Consider the following 17,464-nt stretch of genomic DNA (forward strand, 5'->3'; position numbering starts at 1 on the left):
TAAGTTAATTAGGCCCAGATCAAAGGTGCCTAATTTCTTAATTGCCATTGAAAGTCTGGGCCTAAATGACTGTCCGGAGAAAGTATTATGCTATGGGCAACAAACTGTCTTTTTGAAAATAAGCCTATTTAATTTAATGGGAGCTTTACCATTCATGTCACCTAAAGCTGGGATTTCTTCCTTTGCAAAACATGCTGACTAAATTCCACCCAACAATAGTTTAAGCTTTCAAATTTAGAGGTCTTAAGTTTGACATATACATATGTCCCAGGAGCGAATGGGGGGAAGGATCCCGAACAAGAAAGGAAAGTTATGGGAGACAGAAGGGACAGGAGAAAGAGAAACAAACAAACATAGAAGTTAAAACAAGGAAAAACTACTTACCCTCAGCAGGAGCTGTAATGTAGCGGGAGCAGAGAGAGAAACACATGCAGCTCGTTAGCCGCATCTTTATTCAGCTGAGACTGGCCAATGACATCACCGGCAATCACCGGCTGGCAGTGATAAAAATGGCCGGTGGAGGAGGAAAGCGGAGAGGGAGAATGGACCCAGGGAGTGTGGGGACGCCGGGCCCATTTCGGGATTCTCTCAGGGAGGAAGAAGCATTGGAGGGGGAGCCAGAGGAGGCTCCTGATGCCAGCCATGGCAACAGCAGCAGGAAACAAATCGCCAATACCAGAGACGAGCCAGAAGCAGCCCCTGCAATCTGCAAGGGCAGTAGCATCAGGGGAGGCAGCGAAGGGCATGCAAAGGCCCTCACCATAACAGGTGGGAGTATTGGGAACAGTGAGGAGGAGGAGGAATTCTCCCCACTAAGAGAGTCCCGGCAGGAGCAGCAGGAAGGGCCACAGAGAAGCAGGGCACTGACCCTGAACACAGAAAATAGTAAGCCACATGCTGAGGAACTGTGAGGCACCCGGATTGGGATGCTGTGGAAGGGAGAGAAGCGGGGCAGCACCAGGCTCATAGAGGAAGTGGAAATGGGGGGAAGGGAAGATCTGAGCAGGAGGCCACCAGTGCACGACTCCGAATGGAGGTCAGCGCTTAGCTAGACTGTAGGGAACTCGGCACCTGGTACCCTGATGCCAGGGACCAGGGGAGGGAGTTACCCTGATTCCTAACGATACGTCAGACGTGTTGCCTTGTGCTTTTCTTTTATGTTTTCTTTTGTGTTTCCCCGTGTGAAGGGGTTGAGAGACAGGAGGGACTTATAGAAATAGAATAGATGGTGTAAGGCCCGTAGGGCTTCGTATTGGATCAAGGCCTTAGGGCGAGAGTTCACCCTAGACGAGTACAGGTTCCATGACTGAGACCTCCAAACATGGACAACCCACAGTGGAGTAAGCAAATCGGCCTCAGGAGCTGATATCCAGGACGGGAAGGAACTCGAGAGGCTCCTCAGTGGTGTAAGAAGGGGTCATTGGCCACGAAGATTGAGCAATCCATCGAGGTGGTGTGAGGATGGGGTGTAGGGGTGGCAGAGCCCTGCTGGTGACCATCAGGCAGACCATGTGCTGCAGAAGGTGCCCGGGTAGTCAACCCTCCGCTGAGGAACATTCAAAGTTGTGGCAAGAGAGATAGGGGAAGACTACCCACGGAGGGAACATCTACTTGGCAATTTATGGGAATCTGCAAGGCATACACCACCCAGTGCTCGAGCCAAGGCTGCACGTGACCGAGTGTTTGAGACCCGGCAGTCACAACATAGATATTAAGACACCAAATAATTGAGCTCCTTTTCAGAAATTCTGAGCTCAGCCACAGCTCCCTTTTGAAGTCATGTGTACTACAAAACTACCACATCACAGGCCTGCTGGTTCTCAAGAAAGAGAGCCAGTAGAAGGTAACCTTTTGTAGGTCACCTTCTACTGACTCTCAAGTAGAAGGTGACCTCTTGTGACAAGTAGAAGATGACCTCTTGTGACAAGTGACCCCTTTGTATGACCCCTTCTGTGACAGGTCTCGGATTCTGAGGGTGGCCATGATGCCCCCTGGTGGCCCCTCAACTCCTGCTGTCCATTCTGGCTCCTTGGGTTGCCCTTCCTTTTCCCTTGTCTTTACTGCCACACCTTATTTTAATTATTCTTAGCATAAAAAGGAGGCTGCCCTCAGGGTCCCTAGTCCGTCTCCACCTTGGCCCCTGGAACACTCAGCTGCATTAGTGCCTCCAGGCACCAGTCACCTTATGGGCTATTCGTGCCCACCATCCACAGCCATACCCATCCCTCTCAGATGTTTTTCTAGATTAATGTACCAGCTTCAGCCCTCTTGATTTTAGTTCACTGGTTATTCTTGCTGTAGATTGCCAGCCTTGACCCAACTCACTCTCCTTGGGCCCTTGGCCTGTTTCACTCTGCTTGGGGCTCATGCCCCGGCCCTCTTGACTGAAGCCTGCCCCTGATAGGGCTGAAAATCTATCTATCTATCTGCTATGTAGCCTCCTGTCCTCCCCTTCAGCCACTAAGTGGTTCTTTGGTTCCTAATTAAAACAGAAATGCAAACCCTCAGGCTGTGTAACAACCCCCCGCCCCTCTCTTCCCACCGGGCCAATAACTTCCTCACAGGTTATAAGTCTCCCTTAGCTCTATTCTAGCATCTCTTAAGGATAGCCTGGGTGCTGGTTAGTCCCTTTCTGTACCCATCCTGCTCAGGAGCTCGTCTTCCTGCTGCCTGCAGGGCCAGACTGCCCCCTTTGGCTCTGGCCCAGGGCTTATATGCCTTGAAGTCTTGCCCTACTTCCTGTAAGGTGGCTCCCCAGCCACATACAGGAGTTTCCCCATTTAATTAAGGGCCAGCCTGAGCTCTTGCCACCACAGCCCCACACAGCTAGATTGGCCTGCTGCATCCTCATAAAGTAAGAGGAGCTCTCTGGCTCCCTGCTAGTGCGTCTGAAGAACATAGTTTGTCTGATTTTTTGGAAGCACTACTGTATATTTTAGATACTTTTTACCAGGCAATGAATACTGAAAAGTCAGCCATCTGTGCTCAAGACAGAGAGGGAATAAATGATTATTTTCCAAAGTGATTTGTTACTAATTTCCCAAAAGAAGAAAACAATAAAAGTTAACATTTTTTTCCTGGCTTCATCCCCATTAAAATGCTTTTAAGCAGCATCTGCTGTTGGGATTCCTGTGTGGCATTTCCTTTAGGATTTAACCATCCAAATACAGCAAAGTAGCATCAATGGAGGTAGTAAATATTATTCCTGTAATAAAGATTAGTATTAATCCACAAGGGCAAATACTGTTGCTGAGAACTCCAGGAAGCTGTTTTTAATGCAATCCCTATAGTGGATAGCTCGTATAGCCTAATTGCTTTGATCTTTACACACTTCATCATCTTTAATCTAATCTCTAATCAATCTCTAATCTTAGATCTAATCAACTTTTCCCAGTTTTATCTTCAAATTCATTATGGTTACCAGTGAATGTGTCTACATGTGCATTAATTAATGTGCATTAGACTGTGCTAATGTGAGGTAGTGCATTTGCATACTTTTTTAGTGATGTTTAATGTGAAGTAGACTATTTTACTGTGCATTAGTGTAATGTCATTTTTTTTACATGATGCTTTAATACACAGTAAAATAGTCTACTGTGTATTAAAGTGCACATGTAGATGCACCCAGTAGAGGTCTTCTATGGCATTTGATGCTGTACTTAATTGGTTAATCTGTTTACTGTACAATCCTTTCCCCCCTCTCTTGTTTTTTTCTTTTACATCCTTGCTGTTGCATAGCTACATATTTTCACTGATACACAACACGTTTTTTAAACTCCTCAGGTGTTTGACAGGTGAGATTGAAAAAAAGCTGGAAATGGTTGTTGAAGTCTAGGATGATTCCTACAAACTGCTTCTTGATAAACAAGTTTTCCCATTTGAAAGAAAGATGAAGCCTCATTGTTCATCATATTTTCCAAGCTTAGGCAATTAGTAGCAACTGGTCCACTGATAGTGGAAAAACATGCCTCTAAATTCAAATTGTGTTAGAGGTGTTAGTACATATCACTAATCTAACCAGAAAGTACAGAAAAGTTGCCATTATCTCAAACCAAAGCATTACAAACCCAGGAAATTCAGAAAGAAAATATGTTAAAAAAAATCTAGGTAAGATAATGTATAGAAATTTACAGCTAAAGCTGCAGACATTGATTTAAAGGCATGATGGGATCTGATCCTCAATCCCACCAATTGTATCTCTTGCCATGCCACATGTGCATGGCTGGAAGTACAACCCTACTTGACATGCAGGGGCCAACTAAGATGATGATTATGTTAAAAGCAAGTTGAAAGCTGGATGCCCAATGGTTAGCTGATTGTCAGCTGGATTCAGACTGCAGTGGGTCCCCAACTGGTCATGATGCATCCTTGGAGCCAGCCAATGATCAGCTGATCATCAGCCAGCCATTGGAGACCCTAGTGTCATTCTAACCCTGTCACATTTTCAATTTAAGGCATAGTAGAAACCAGCAGCAAAATATTGCACATTTTTGTGTAATATTTTTGTGGCTGGTTTCCCTTTTTGTGGCAACATTAATTGCTTGTACAGGTGGCTGGGTTACTACTGAAGACACAGTTAATAGACTAACCATGTCATAAGTATAATGTCTACTAGGGGCCTAATATACTTAAACAATTATACTACCTAGCATTACCTTGCATCCAAAATATTATTTGGATTAAGGTCTTTTGTGCCTTTGATTCTGGATTACAATTTTTTAGAAAAAAAAATTCTCAATAAATTTTCTCTTCAACTGTCACTATTTTCACAAAATCTTTCTGCGCTTCAAGAATTAGTGGTGTAAGATAAGGGAGGATACAGGGTTTTTGTTTGTTTGTTTTTTAACAAAACAGGCAAAATTTAAGTCTTCCCAACTGAGTTACAAGCAGCACATTTAGAGTAATCTATCACAAAAATGATACACAGACACTCATGATTCAATATACCAATAAAAACATTAATTGTGTTCAGCCATATATTTATGATTATGTGAGGAACATTATAAGAGATGATTGTTATCATAGAATTTACGTTTTGATAGATTTGGGTTAACTGATAAAGCTGGAAGTGAAGGAGGTAATGCTCAGATCTGCTGTGGATAATTATTTAGTGTAGCAGGGAGGAAAAGGAAGGGTGACTTCGGTCTCCTTTTGGGCACTCTCTAGGGTTGCTGAGGGGTTTATTTGACTGCATGTATACATTGTAATAGTCTCAGGAATAAAGGGGCCCTTATGCCAGCCATGCATGAGAGCACAGCATGTTGTAGCCACCTCTTCTCCTGAGCTCAGTTATAGATGGGAGCAGAGACCAAGGAAGAGTAGTACTGAACCAGTTACATTAGCTGGCAATTCCTCTCTCCTTTGCTAATGAAACTTTCAGCTGCCTACTATGCTGGCTTGGATGTTGGTTTGTGTCTCTTTAGCAATGCAATCCAGTGTTATCAGAGGGAGGATATGATACAGTAATACTTCATCAATAATACTTATTTGCTGATACCTCATTGCATTAAATAATGCTGAACTCCTTGACTATTTGCATTTCACTCTTCCTCCCCTATTCCTGGCAAAGATTATATATGCACTTAAAATCCATTGTGTGAGTCTTGGAGACCCTGACTCTGATTTGTCAGGATAGGAGTTAATAAGTATTCACTCCCAAAGAACTGCAGCTGCTTGTACTATTTGTAAAGGTACTCAAAGGACAGTAGCAACAGCTTTGCGGAGGGGAGGCTCTACACAGGATAGTGATGGCATGTCTTTGATGCAGGATTTGCCTGGCTTTCTACTCAGGTGTTGCTTTTACTTTCTTCTCCCTCTTAATTTTGGTGGGTAAGGGGAAAGTGCTCAGTTTGGATTAACTGACCTGGCTGGTGTGGTGTGAGCTATAGCTGACTGACTGTTCATTACTAGTGCTGGTAATACCCTTGTGAATGTAGGCTGATCATCTGACAGAACTTTGCAGTGAACATATCCTAACAGAGTTCAGTTGTTGGAGGGAAGGAAGGTATGTAATGAGGTTTCCAGTTATTAATTCTTGTGATTACTTGGTACATGTGTTTAAAGCCACAGCTGTTGGGTTAAGAACAGATGGGAAAATAGCCCAAGGCTGAATTGATTCAATCTTTGCAGGTTAGTTTAAACTGTGTAGATTGAACCAATAAGCAAATGAACAGACCTTCATTTTGGATTCTGGAAATGCAGCCACATGCCTGCAGTGGCCCAGGCCAGAAGCTGGGGTTGTTAGAGCACACTTCCCTGCTTGGCTGGAGTAGACAGCTTGGGCCATTGTTAGCCCACCTAGCCTGCAAGGGAGGGAGGTGTAAAGCAACCTGGGATGCTGGGGGACTGTGAGTTAACTTGAATATGGCAGAGAAGTTCAATAAACTAATTTAACTTGAATCGGTTAGATGTGATACTACACACATGTGATAAACCTCCACGTTTATGTTAAACCAGTTTCAGCCATTTTGAAAATAAGGTGTATGTGCACAGAGCTTCTGTTGTGTTACAGATTTGAACCTGTTTCTGATCATTTATACCAGTTTATATGTAATTTCTGTCCCTACCCTTGAAGTTTAGTGAAGTTAAACTTTGACTTGACAGGTAGGGTGGAGCAGCAAGCTAGAGCAGACTTCTAGTTCTCATACTTTCTCGCAGAGAAGAGCTTGAAGATGTGACTGGCATTAAAACGTGACTTGGGCACTGCAGTGCCTTACATTGTGGTGAGCATGTTTGTTATTACCCTGAAATAAAAAAGTTTTCTGATAGCATACTGTTAGGTTAACAATAATTTGGATTATTAAGCAGTATTAGCTTTACAGCTGAATACAAGGCATGACCTGTGGCCTAGCAATATTGCTGACCACAAGGCAGAATGATAGCTAAGCCTTTGCTTATGTTAAGTAATCATTTTAACTGTGTTAACCATTTTCTGAGTAAAATGCAGCAAGTGAATCTGTGTCTGTGTGCTGTAAACCAGATACAGCAAGGAACAAGATAACACAAAGAAGCCATTGTTTTAAGTACAGTGATCGTGTCCTTAAGAAGTATGTACTACTGTGCAAGTTTTTGCTAACCTATCATAATGTTACTGTTACTTAACTTTTAGCTTTTAAAAAGTGCTAGTTCAGCTTAATAGAAATATGCTGTTATGAAGATTTGTGAAGCACCGCCCAAGTATTGCTTTTGTTAACCCTGTAGTCTTGCCTTGTTGTAAAAAGTATAAAAGAATGCCCCACCCTTTAGGGGGGGCCATTTTGCCTCTTTGCTGGCTTAATGGTCATTGCTCGAGCAAATATACTGCAGTAAAGCTTTACCCGTGTTGTCTAGTCCCTATGCAGCTAGACCACGAACCCCAGGGAGTTTTCTCCCACAACACATTTTGGCTAATTATGTTATACTTGTACAAAATGGGTATGCAATGCTGTTATTCAGATCTGGTAGCATTTCACACACAACTTGTACCATCTCTTCATAAGTGCAAAAGGATTGTTTGAAGTAAAAATGTTCCCCTTACTTTTGGGGCTTTTCTCCAGAGAGTATTTTAGTGTGCAACAACCTAGAGTGTGAATTTACAGTATGTAAACCAAGCTATCTACATAGAAAGTGAGTGCACACTGGCTTGTGTACTATAAATACAAATTATCATCCTACTTTACTGCACATCTACTTCTTCCATGTAGATAAACATTATCAGTATATTGCAATTGGAGCGAAGCCTCAGGTTGCTACAGCCAATGGAACAAAATTGGCTCAGTGTATTCTAATTATAAAACTGTATTGACAAGGATCCTGTTGGAGTTATACTTGAGATGCAGACTTAAAATTGGATTTCGAATGCACTACAGTTTGGTTCTATGCAAACTGGAAATATGTTTCTGTTAAAACTGTGACTAGTTTTAAGCAAGCAGAATTTCAGTCAAATGGGTTGCAAATGGGATAAATGAGATTATACTCAGGCTCCTAAAATTCTAAATCAGACCAATCTGTAAAACAGAAACATGAAAAGGACCCTACAGATTCTGAAACAACTTTGTCTTGAGTGGCATTAATTTGGAAATAAGGCTGTGTTGCCCCTGGTGCTTTGGTTCTCAAAGATATCATGGGATTTAAAGTGGCAGCCAGTAGTACCTACCTCTTACCTAGTACTACCTGATATGAGAAACTAGACCTGTCTATTTCGGGGTATTTGAGGTCAGGTCCCTCAGCTTAATGTAAAGAAAATAGACTGTAATCCATGTAAAAGGTAGCTTTTTGGAAACCTTTGACAGCATGTTAGTCAGGGAAATAGTCAGCCTGTCATGGATAAATGGATATGGCACATAAGATGGACAAAGACTTAAATTGGGTAAGTAATGATGAGAAAAAAGGGGGGGGTGGAAATGGCCTGATTTGGTGGCCAAATCTCCAAATCTGAATTGAATCGGGGGACCAATAAAAAGGTCCGAATCGATTCAGAAAAGATTTGGAGAGCTTCAACAAATTGGGCAGTCCCCGCCTGCTGAGGTAGGAAGCTGGAGCCAGACTCAGAGCTGGCAAGTAGGAGGTGGGAGAAAGGAGGCTGGGGGAGGGGACTCCTGCCAGGCCACATTCCCTGCCTGCTCCCCCAAGTGCCCCCTGACCCCTGCTCGCCCCAGCTCCCAGCCCTTTTTTTTTTTTTTTTTAAAAGCCCTGCCTGGTGGGGGGTGGGCAATCCCCACTACCCCATGCTGCATGGGGGCCTCTGCCACAAGTCCCCTGACCCCCCCTCGCTTCCTTAGCCCCCCCATGGCAGCCCCACCTGCCCCAGCTCTGGCCCTTTAAGAAAAAAATTCAAATAAAACCCTAGTCTCACCGGTTCCTGCAGCAGCCTTGGGGCTTTGGGGGGCTCATGCAGAGCCTGCCATGTGGCACGGGGAAGTGGGGATCACCCCCTGCTGGGCAGGAACTGGTGAGTTTGGGGTTTTGTTTTTTGTTTTTGTTTTTTTCTTAAAGGGCCAGAGCTGGGGTGGACACTCCTTTTCAAAGTCCTAGATCTGCTCATAGTCTTGGAACTTATACTTGGATGTTTTCACATAGCAAATGGATTTTATTAATCTATATGAAGAGTTAGCAAAAGTTAAAGAAGTTGGCACTACATCTGCTAATTGTGAAAAGTAAAACAATAACTTTTATCAAAGCTATAAATTGCATACAAAAGTTAAAATGTGCTGAAAAACAAATGCAAGAACCACTCATGTATAAATATTTTTCTTTAAAGCAGAGTAGGATGTACAAATGGAAAGACTTGCTGATGAAAGTCATATGGGGAATGAATGAGGCACTGACATGCTCTATCCTTGGATGTTTTCAAAACCCAGCTAGACAAAGCTTTGGCTAGGATGATCTGGTTGGGGATAGCCCCACTTTAAGCAGGGGTTTGGATTAGATGACCTCCTGAGGTCCCTTCCAACCCTACCTTTCTATGATTCTATGTCACTTAAACAAAAACTTACATGGTTTTTCCATGCTATAGCAAAGATCTCTATCGTAGCTACTTCAATAGCACCTGAACACCTTGCAGTCTTTCCTTGCAGTATGTCTATCCTTTTCTCACCCCTGTGAGGTAGACTTATCTTCACCACACATTTTTCTTTGCCTCTGTTTCTTAATTGACTCTTCCAACTGTCACGAGCCAAGGGTGTGATTTTGTGTGCGCGCGCTTCGGCACTGCTAAATTATTTCCCGCCACGAGGAGCTTTCTTTGCAGGGTGCGTTTCTCAGTTGCAAAGAGAAAACCCCGGTGCAAAGGAGTTCCTGCCACCTGCATGCAAATTTGTGTCCCACTATTGGCCAGTTCTAAATTATTCCCACGTGGCGGCTAGCGATTGGCTTGCTAGCCGTATAAGAGGCTTGAGCCGTTTCCGCCCAAGTTGGATTACTCCACAACCATCTCGTGGAGGAGGAGGACTTCACGTCTCATGAAGAACTCTAAGCGCTGCGGAGCCTAACAGACCCAGCGTGTACCTTAAGAAGGCTATAGGGGTCTGATCAACCTCTGGCCTCTCCCCGTCGCTGAGCGCAATCCCTCGACAAACCCCTTCCCTGCGCGCTTGTTCCACGGAGCCTAGCAAGCTTCGTGAGTGTGTGTATCCAGAGCTCTGTCTGAGTTATTTCAAGAGGCTCGAGTTTTCTGCAGGTCTTGTTCGAGTTTGTGTTGTGGAGCCTAACAAACTCCACGTGTCTGTCTGTAACTACAACGCAAGGAAGTTTTTCCTGCCTGCACCGCGACCATCTATGGTGTAAGTAAAATAATCTTTAATCAACCGCTACGCGTCCATGCCTAATTCTAGTCTGCCGGCCTGCATTCCCTGACCCGCGTGCCAGGGCTGCTGGCTACATCCTGCCGTGCGCCCCCGAAGGCCTCAGACCGCTCCTGGCCCGCACACCAACTTGCGAGTAGAATGTGACAACAGGGAGTTCAGCCTGGGGTTTCCCAAGTTCTAGACCCATTCCCTCTCACTGAAGAATGCAGAACTGTCACAAAGTAAAGAGTGGGCTCAGTTGCAGTATCTTTATCCAAGGATGCAGTCCTTAGTGGAAGAAACAGTCCACTTTTTTGTTGTTGTTGTTGTTGTTGTTGTTGTTGTTGTTGTTGTTGTTGTTTGTTTTTTTTTTTATAGAATGTCCTCCATATGCAAAAAGGCTAGGAACAGAAATTACACAAACTAGTATAATTGGCTGGAAACCAGTCAAATCTGTAACACAACAGAAGTTGAGCGCACATTAAATCGCATTCAAACTGGCTGAATCCGATTTAAGATAAACCTGGATGGATGTAGTGTTAAACTTAAGTGATTTTAGGTTAAATCAATTTGTTGAACTTCTCTGTCCCAGATCTCCTTCCTCCGGATTCAAGTTAACTCACATACCCCAAGCATCTCAGGATGCTTTATACCTCCCGCGAGCCCACCTCACAAGCTGAGAAGGATAGCCTTGGCCCAAGCTGTCTGCTGCAGCTGAGCAGGGAAGTGTGCTCTAGTGCCCTCTAGCTTCTGGCTGAGGCCACTGCAGGAGTGTGGCTGCATTTCCAGAATCAAAACTGAATGTCTATTCACTTGCTTATTGGTTCAATCTATGCAGTTTAGACTAACCTGAGGAGATTGAATCAATTCAGCCTCTGGCTTTCTGACTATCTGCACTTAGCCATGGGGAAAAATACAATATGGCCCTTAATAGGTATGTCTACACTATGTCTGCAGTGATTCAGGGATTGCTGCTGAAAAACAAGTCCTATCCACTTGCTTGTGTTCCATAGCATGCTACATGCTGAAAAAGTGTTGCATCTAGAGATGCTCTCAGGATTTCAGTGGGTGTATATACATGTGCTATTAGCATAGAGCAATAAACTCTGGGACCACAGCATGTTGAGCTGAGTTGGAGAGGGTCCAGGGGGTCAGCCTGCCAGCCTGGGGCAGCTTCAAACTAGCTCAATGTGCTGTGGAGGAGCTGACTGGAGCATGAGGGTGCTCCAGTTAGCCCTGCACTAAAACACCCTTGTGCCCCAGCCAGCTCCATCAGCATCTACATGTGCCTTGCTGTGCACTAAAGGATACTGCTGCAGGATAATACTTGTATTTTCAAGTCCAAACCTACAGTGGTGTTAATTAGTTTCCTGTGGCCTAACAGGGCTGCATGTGTAGATGTTGAGACTTTACTGCAGGGCTAACTAGGTAGCTTTGCAGTAAACATCTTGCGTAGATGTGCCCAGTCTCAAATAGGTTCATTTGAGTGGTACTGGGCACCATTCTTATGATGACTACATAACACTTTTCAGCATGCTGCTCATGCAGATTGGGAGCAAGTGGGCAGAGATTCTTTCCCAGTAGCTGGTTCAGGATCACCATAGATAATGATAACATTTATTGTTTTACTATTCATAATTAGCAGATGTAGTGGCAACTTATTTAACTTTTATAGACTTGGCCTATGTCTCCACTGAAATGCATATTCTTAAGCATTATTTATAACAAAAATGAAACATGGAAACCCATGCTTATTGAAGTGGTAGGATATGAAAATAGCATAAAAAAATTCTGAGATCACCATATTGAAGACCTGTTGGATTTTTGTGTTCAGAACTGTCAAGATGTGGTAGTTGCAATATAGACTGTAAACTCAGAACAGGAGACCAGGAGTGAATTCTAACTAGCTAGCTTTTTCTGCCACTACAGTATTGCAGAGGGAGCTGCTGTGGATGGAATAGGTCATCTTGGGGGTTACCTGGTCAGTATTTAGATGACTCTGAGGTGGGTGAGGGTGTGTGGTAAAATAGCATTCGAGGCAATCATACCTTTTTTCAGAACTGAACAGCCTCTGAAATGGAGTATTACCAGCTCTAGAGTTTGAGTCTGATCTTACTAACACATTTGGTTTTTTATCTCAATGTTTTGCCTGACTTTAATAACACAAAGAACTGAAATTAGTGTCAGAGGGAATGCCACTGTTTTCCTTCTTAAATGAGACTATAAAATGTGCATAAACATTTTATGGTGGAAACAGTCTTAAAATTACAGCAGTATTGCTCTAGCAGTAATTAAAATGCTGCTAAAAGCATACTAAGTAAATCCCTTTTCTTATACTGTATCACTGGTCTCCTCTGATAATGACATACCTTACAGAGAATTCATCAACTTTGTGGGATTTTCAAAATAATAATCTAGCTAATTAATCAAGTGTACTTGAGACATTGAAATCCATTTTCCTCCCCTTCCCTTTTTATAGTCTCAAGACCTTTGCTGTAAAAGGGAATTAGATAAATTAATAGTATGAATCTGGTACAAACGACAATTCATTTTTGCTATATTCTGGCTGGCAAGAAGCCAACAAAGAAAAAAAATCTACAATACTATAATCAAATCCATTTAATCTATTGTTGCCTTGAAGAATGGGGAAAAAACCCTGATATATTAAGTAATTTTGCTTTGAACTGGCTTTTGAAGTTGTAGTCAGGGAGTCAAATGTTTGAAATGTAGCTGTCTACACAAGATGTCAAAAAGCCACATGAGCACTCAGATGGGCAGTTTGCATCATATCCATCACTTAGTTTCATGACTTATGTGCCCCACTGTTAATTTCAAGTTTAAAATATAAGGTTTTTGTCTGCCTGTTAAAGCATATATTTTGAGAACTGTACCTATTGAATATACTTGCCAATGCTTTTTTTTGGGAGAGTAAGATAGTATAAATTTCAGATTTAATGACCATGTTCTGAGCAATTTGTTCCTGCTTGAGATGTTGTATTCAATGATTGGTCTGACATTTGTTTAAATGTTCTGACTACATGTTACAGGTATTTTGCTGCTCACATGATGATCTTTTATTTTAATAGTCACCGTAGTATGTTAGGAACTTTTATACACAACTAAAGTGACAAGGTCACTGCCTTGTGGAGCTCACACCTGTAAATAGAAAAAAGTGGGTGACTGAACCCCAATGGACATCACATTGTGTTAGTTTTATTATTTGCTTTCCTGTTTCTTGTAATTAGTGGTGAATATGCTTGGGTAGATTGTGTTAATAGGTTTTTTTATGGCAGAAGTATGCATTTTGAGGTGGGTATCTGAAGGAGACTTGGGGTTGGGCAGATTGAGAGATTAGTGTACATATATTTGCCTATTGTGCTATTCAGTCAAGAGGATGGCAGTGCTAGAAAACATAAAATACTGAGGACAGACAAGTGAGGCTCTGATTTTGAAACAGTCCAGTTCAGCAGAGCTTCTGTGAAAAGCTAAGCTGTCTGGATCAAATGATCAAAACTGGTTGCAAGGAAGCGGCAAGGGTATGATGAAGGAATGTTGGATGGCATGATCACAGATCTGCTGTTGCAAGTGAAGAGGAGAAAACTGGCAGCATGCCATGCTTGCAGGTTATTTCTCTGGCTTGTATTCAAAATGCCTTCTCCCACCCCCCTGCCCTTTCCTTATAATGCATTATTATCTGGCATTAAACAATAACTATTACAAACAAGAAAAGAAATAATATGAATTAGTTCTTGTGCAGGGTGGCAAGACCTGGCTTCCAGCAACCTTTAGGCAAGACATTTTTTATTATCTTTAGTTTGAATTATTTACTGCAGATGTGGCAAGACTAGGTTTCATTTATATGCAAAATCTCGTTGGAAATTTAATAAAATACTGGGTGCGTCTACACAAGATATTTACTGTGGAGCAGACCAATTAGTAGGCCTGTGTGAGTCAGCAGCAATCCGATCCGGCTTGGATCCGGCCGCTTCGGATGGCAGTAATCTGACCTGGAGCTCCGGATCAGTTTGCCACTTTGATCCGGCCGAAGCTTCAGAGCCGCTTCGGAGATCCAGCTATAGGCTATAATAGGGGATCAATTAAATATCTATAACTTTGTTGTTTTATCTCCAATTTGGGTGTAACTTGCAGGGATGATAGCCTCTTCTGAGAGCATGAAGCTTGCCAAGCTTCAAGAAGATCAATGCAGAGGTTTGGGGGGAACTGCACCCCAAATTCCTGAAAGCAAAACTCCTGTCACATCTATGTGTTACACCACAGGGGGCTGAAAATTGCAGGAATGGTAACCCCTGGTGAGGTCACAAAGCATGCCAAGTTTCAAGAAGATCAGTGCAGGGGTTTGGGGGGAACTGCACCCTAAGCTGCTGACAGGCAAAACTCGTGATGTGGGTGGGTGCTTGGGTGACTGCGTCTGTCTTGGGGCACAGGGAGATGAAACGTAGCGCAGGCCTGGGTGCTGGGCCCTTCCAGGCCACGAAGCCTGCCACCTATGTGTCTCGCTGGGGGAGTCTGTCATCCGGGGCCCTGCACCTCAAGCTGCTGACAGGCAAAACTCGTGATGCTGGTGGGTGACTGTGTGTGTTGTGTGTTGTGTGTTGTGTGTTGTGTGTTGTGTGTTGTGTGTTGTGTGTTGTGTGTGTGTGTGTGTGTGTGTGTTAAGGTGCACCCTTCCTGGTGCTGGAGCCTCTGCACAACATGGCAGTGTGCCCCACTGAGGCCTCCTCCTCCCCTGCAGCCTCATCCCCAGTCCTCCACTTTATGTGACAACAGGTAAAATAACTTAGCTGACTCAACACCAGTAGCATCAGCAGCAGCATCAAAGGTACCCAGATGGAACTGTCACAGAGCCTTTCTTTTTATAAAGGAATTGACGGCAAGAAGTAAAGATGCTGTGTTGTGTTGGACATACGATGTTATTCATGGTGTGTGATGGCTTATCTTGTATCTTTATGTCTATATGTGTATTATTGAAAAAAAAGGAGTACTTAAAAAAAATGTATCTTTGGAAGCTTTTGGGTTGAAAACCCCTTTGTCAGGCTGAGGAAGTACCTGCAGTTGGTCCTGGATGGAAGGAATAGTAAAGAAGACAGAAGCTGGCTTGGCCCGGCCCGCAGTGCAGGCAAGAAAGGCAGTCGGTGAAAATGGAAATGGAAGCATCAGGGGGTGAGGGACAGGCTGGGGTGGAGGGTAGGAGGGAAAGGGGGATGTAGCAGCACAGGTAAGAGTGCAGAGGTGCCTGGCGTGTCAGATGTCCGGCAGGTCGCAGTGTGCCAGAACTCCACTGTGTATATTGAGTCCATGAGTTTCTGTACCTACTACCTAGGAGGCTGATGAAGTGCAGTTCATAGGCCCAGTTCTGAAAAGTGGCTCGTACATTCAAACAAGCACCTAATCTCATCACCAGAACCAAAGCCAAATTCCTACAGCTCAAAACAAAACACAACACCTGTCAACTATCTCCAGTACCCCCACAAACTGCCCACCAGAATCTATCAAAGACAACAAAACCCAACTACCTGTGGGGCACATTCCTCATCGGAAAAAAAACACTCTGCCTTCAGTCTCTCAGGCCTGATCCTGAGAGGGAACAAATTACAATGCAAACCACTTTTCAGAGCTGGGCCTATGAACTGCACTTCATCAGCCTCCTAGGTAGTAGGTACAGAAACTCATGGACTCAATATACACAGTGCAGTTCTGGCACACTGTGACCTGCTGGACATCTGACACCTCAGGCACCTCTGCACTCTTACCTGTGCTTCTACATCCCCCTTTCTCCCCTACCTTCTACCCCAGCCTATCCCTCACCCCCTGATGCCTCCATTTCCATTTTCACTGACTGCCTTTCTTGCCTGCACTGTAGGCCAGGCTAGCCTCTGGCTTCTTTACTATTCCTTCCATCCAGGACCAACTGCAGGTACTTCCTCAGCCTGACAAAGGGGTTTTCAACCCTAAAATTGGCATCCTGGGCAGCTAAACTGAGCTCACTGGGAGCCTCACAACTGCACTGCAACCAGCAAGCGTCAGGCCTGTCAAAGACATGACAGGTCTGGGAGTTCCCCAGCCAGGACTTTGTGAGTGCGATTGTTAGCTGGAGTTTATGGTGCCTCCTACCTGCCTTTCACCAGGGGATTGTTTGTCCTGGCTTTTATGGGGCTGCTGTGCTGCTAGCAGTCCCACTAGACCTCCCTACCATGGTAGGGTGCAGTTTTAGTGGTCATGCCCAGGACCTGGGGCCTCCTCCTTCCCCATAGCCTCAATCCCATACTGCCAAGTTCATCCTGGCAAGGGAATGAGCTCAGCAGGGACATGTTCTTCCCCTGCTGGCTGGTGATGCAGTTAGTTTTCTTGCCTGCGTGGTGAGCCAGGCCAGCCTCTGGCTTCTTTACTATTCCTTCCATCCAGGACCAACCGCAGGTACTTCCTCAGCCTGACAAAGGGGTTTTCAGTGCAAAAGCTGGCATTCCAGGCAGCTAAGCTGAGCACACTGGGAGCCTCATAACTGCACTGCAACCAGCAAGCGTCAGGCCTATCAAAGACGTGACAGGTCTGGGCATTCCGCACCCAGGACTGTGTGCATGCAAGCACTAGCGGGAGGTTATGGCACCTCCTACCTGCCTTTCACCAAGGGATCATTGGTCCTGGCATTTACGGGGCTGCTGCCCCACAAGCAGCCCCACCAGGCATCCCTACCCTGGCAGGGTGCAGTTTTAGTGGTCATGCCCAGGACCTGGGGCCTTCTCCTTCCCCATAGCCCCAATCCCATACATCTAAATTCTTCCTGGCAGGGGAATGAGCTTAGCAGGGACATGTTATTCCCCTGCTGGCTGGTGATGCATTAGTGCCCCCTCCAGCTGAGAGCGGGGCGTTGCTTGGCTTTTAAAAAACTCAGAAAAGGAAATTGATGCAGATGGAGTGAGGAAGGTGGTACTCGGTCCATCTGCAGGTGGAGCTTGGGGAACCCCAGCAGCGGGAGGTTCATCTTTAGGAACATCAGCTGCTCCACCAAAGTGGGATCCAAGCAGGTGTGGTGGGGTATGACAACATCTCCACCAATGCTGAACACCCTCTTGCTTGGAACAATGGTCGGTGGGCAGGACAGGTGTTGCCAGGCAACTGTGGCCAGATCCTGCCACATCTGCTCGCAGTTTGCCCAGTAGGCCAAGGGGTCCAAGTCCAGTGGC

The 17,464-nt window shown here is 44.5% G+C and overlaps 1 long non-coding RNA gene across 1 annotated transcript in view; it reads left to right on the plus strand.

Moving 5' to 3' along the window:
- The first annotated feature begins 5,935 nt into the window (after positions 1-5,935).
- Positions 5,936-17,464, plus strand: part of LOC102388620 — a 24,953-nt gene continuing 13,424 nt past the window's right edge. The window contains exons 1-2 of the long non-coding RNA XR_324483.1: positions 5,936-6,004; positions 6,604-6,722. This is a non-coding gene — a long non-coding RNA (uncharacterized LOC102388620). The remainder of the gene's footprint in view (positions 6,005-6,603; positions 6,723-17,464) is intronic.

The sequence above is a fragment of the Alligator sinensis genome, unplaced genomic scaffold (genome assembly GCF_000455745.1).
Source record: "Alligator sinensis unplaced genomic scaffold, ASM45574v1 scaffold648_1, whole genome shotgun sequence".
In the NCBI taxonomy this organism is placed as follows: domain Eukaryota; kingdom Metazoa; phylum Chordata; order Crocodylia; family Alligatoridae; genus Alligator; species Alligator sinensis.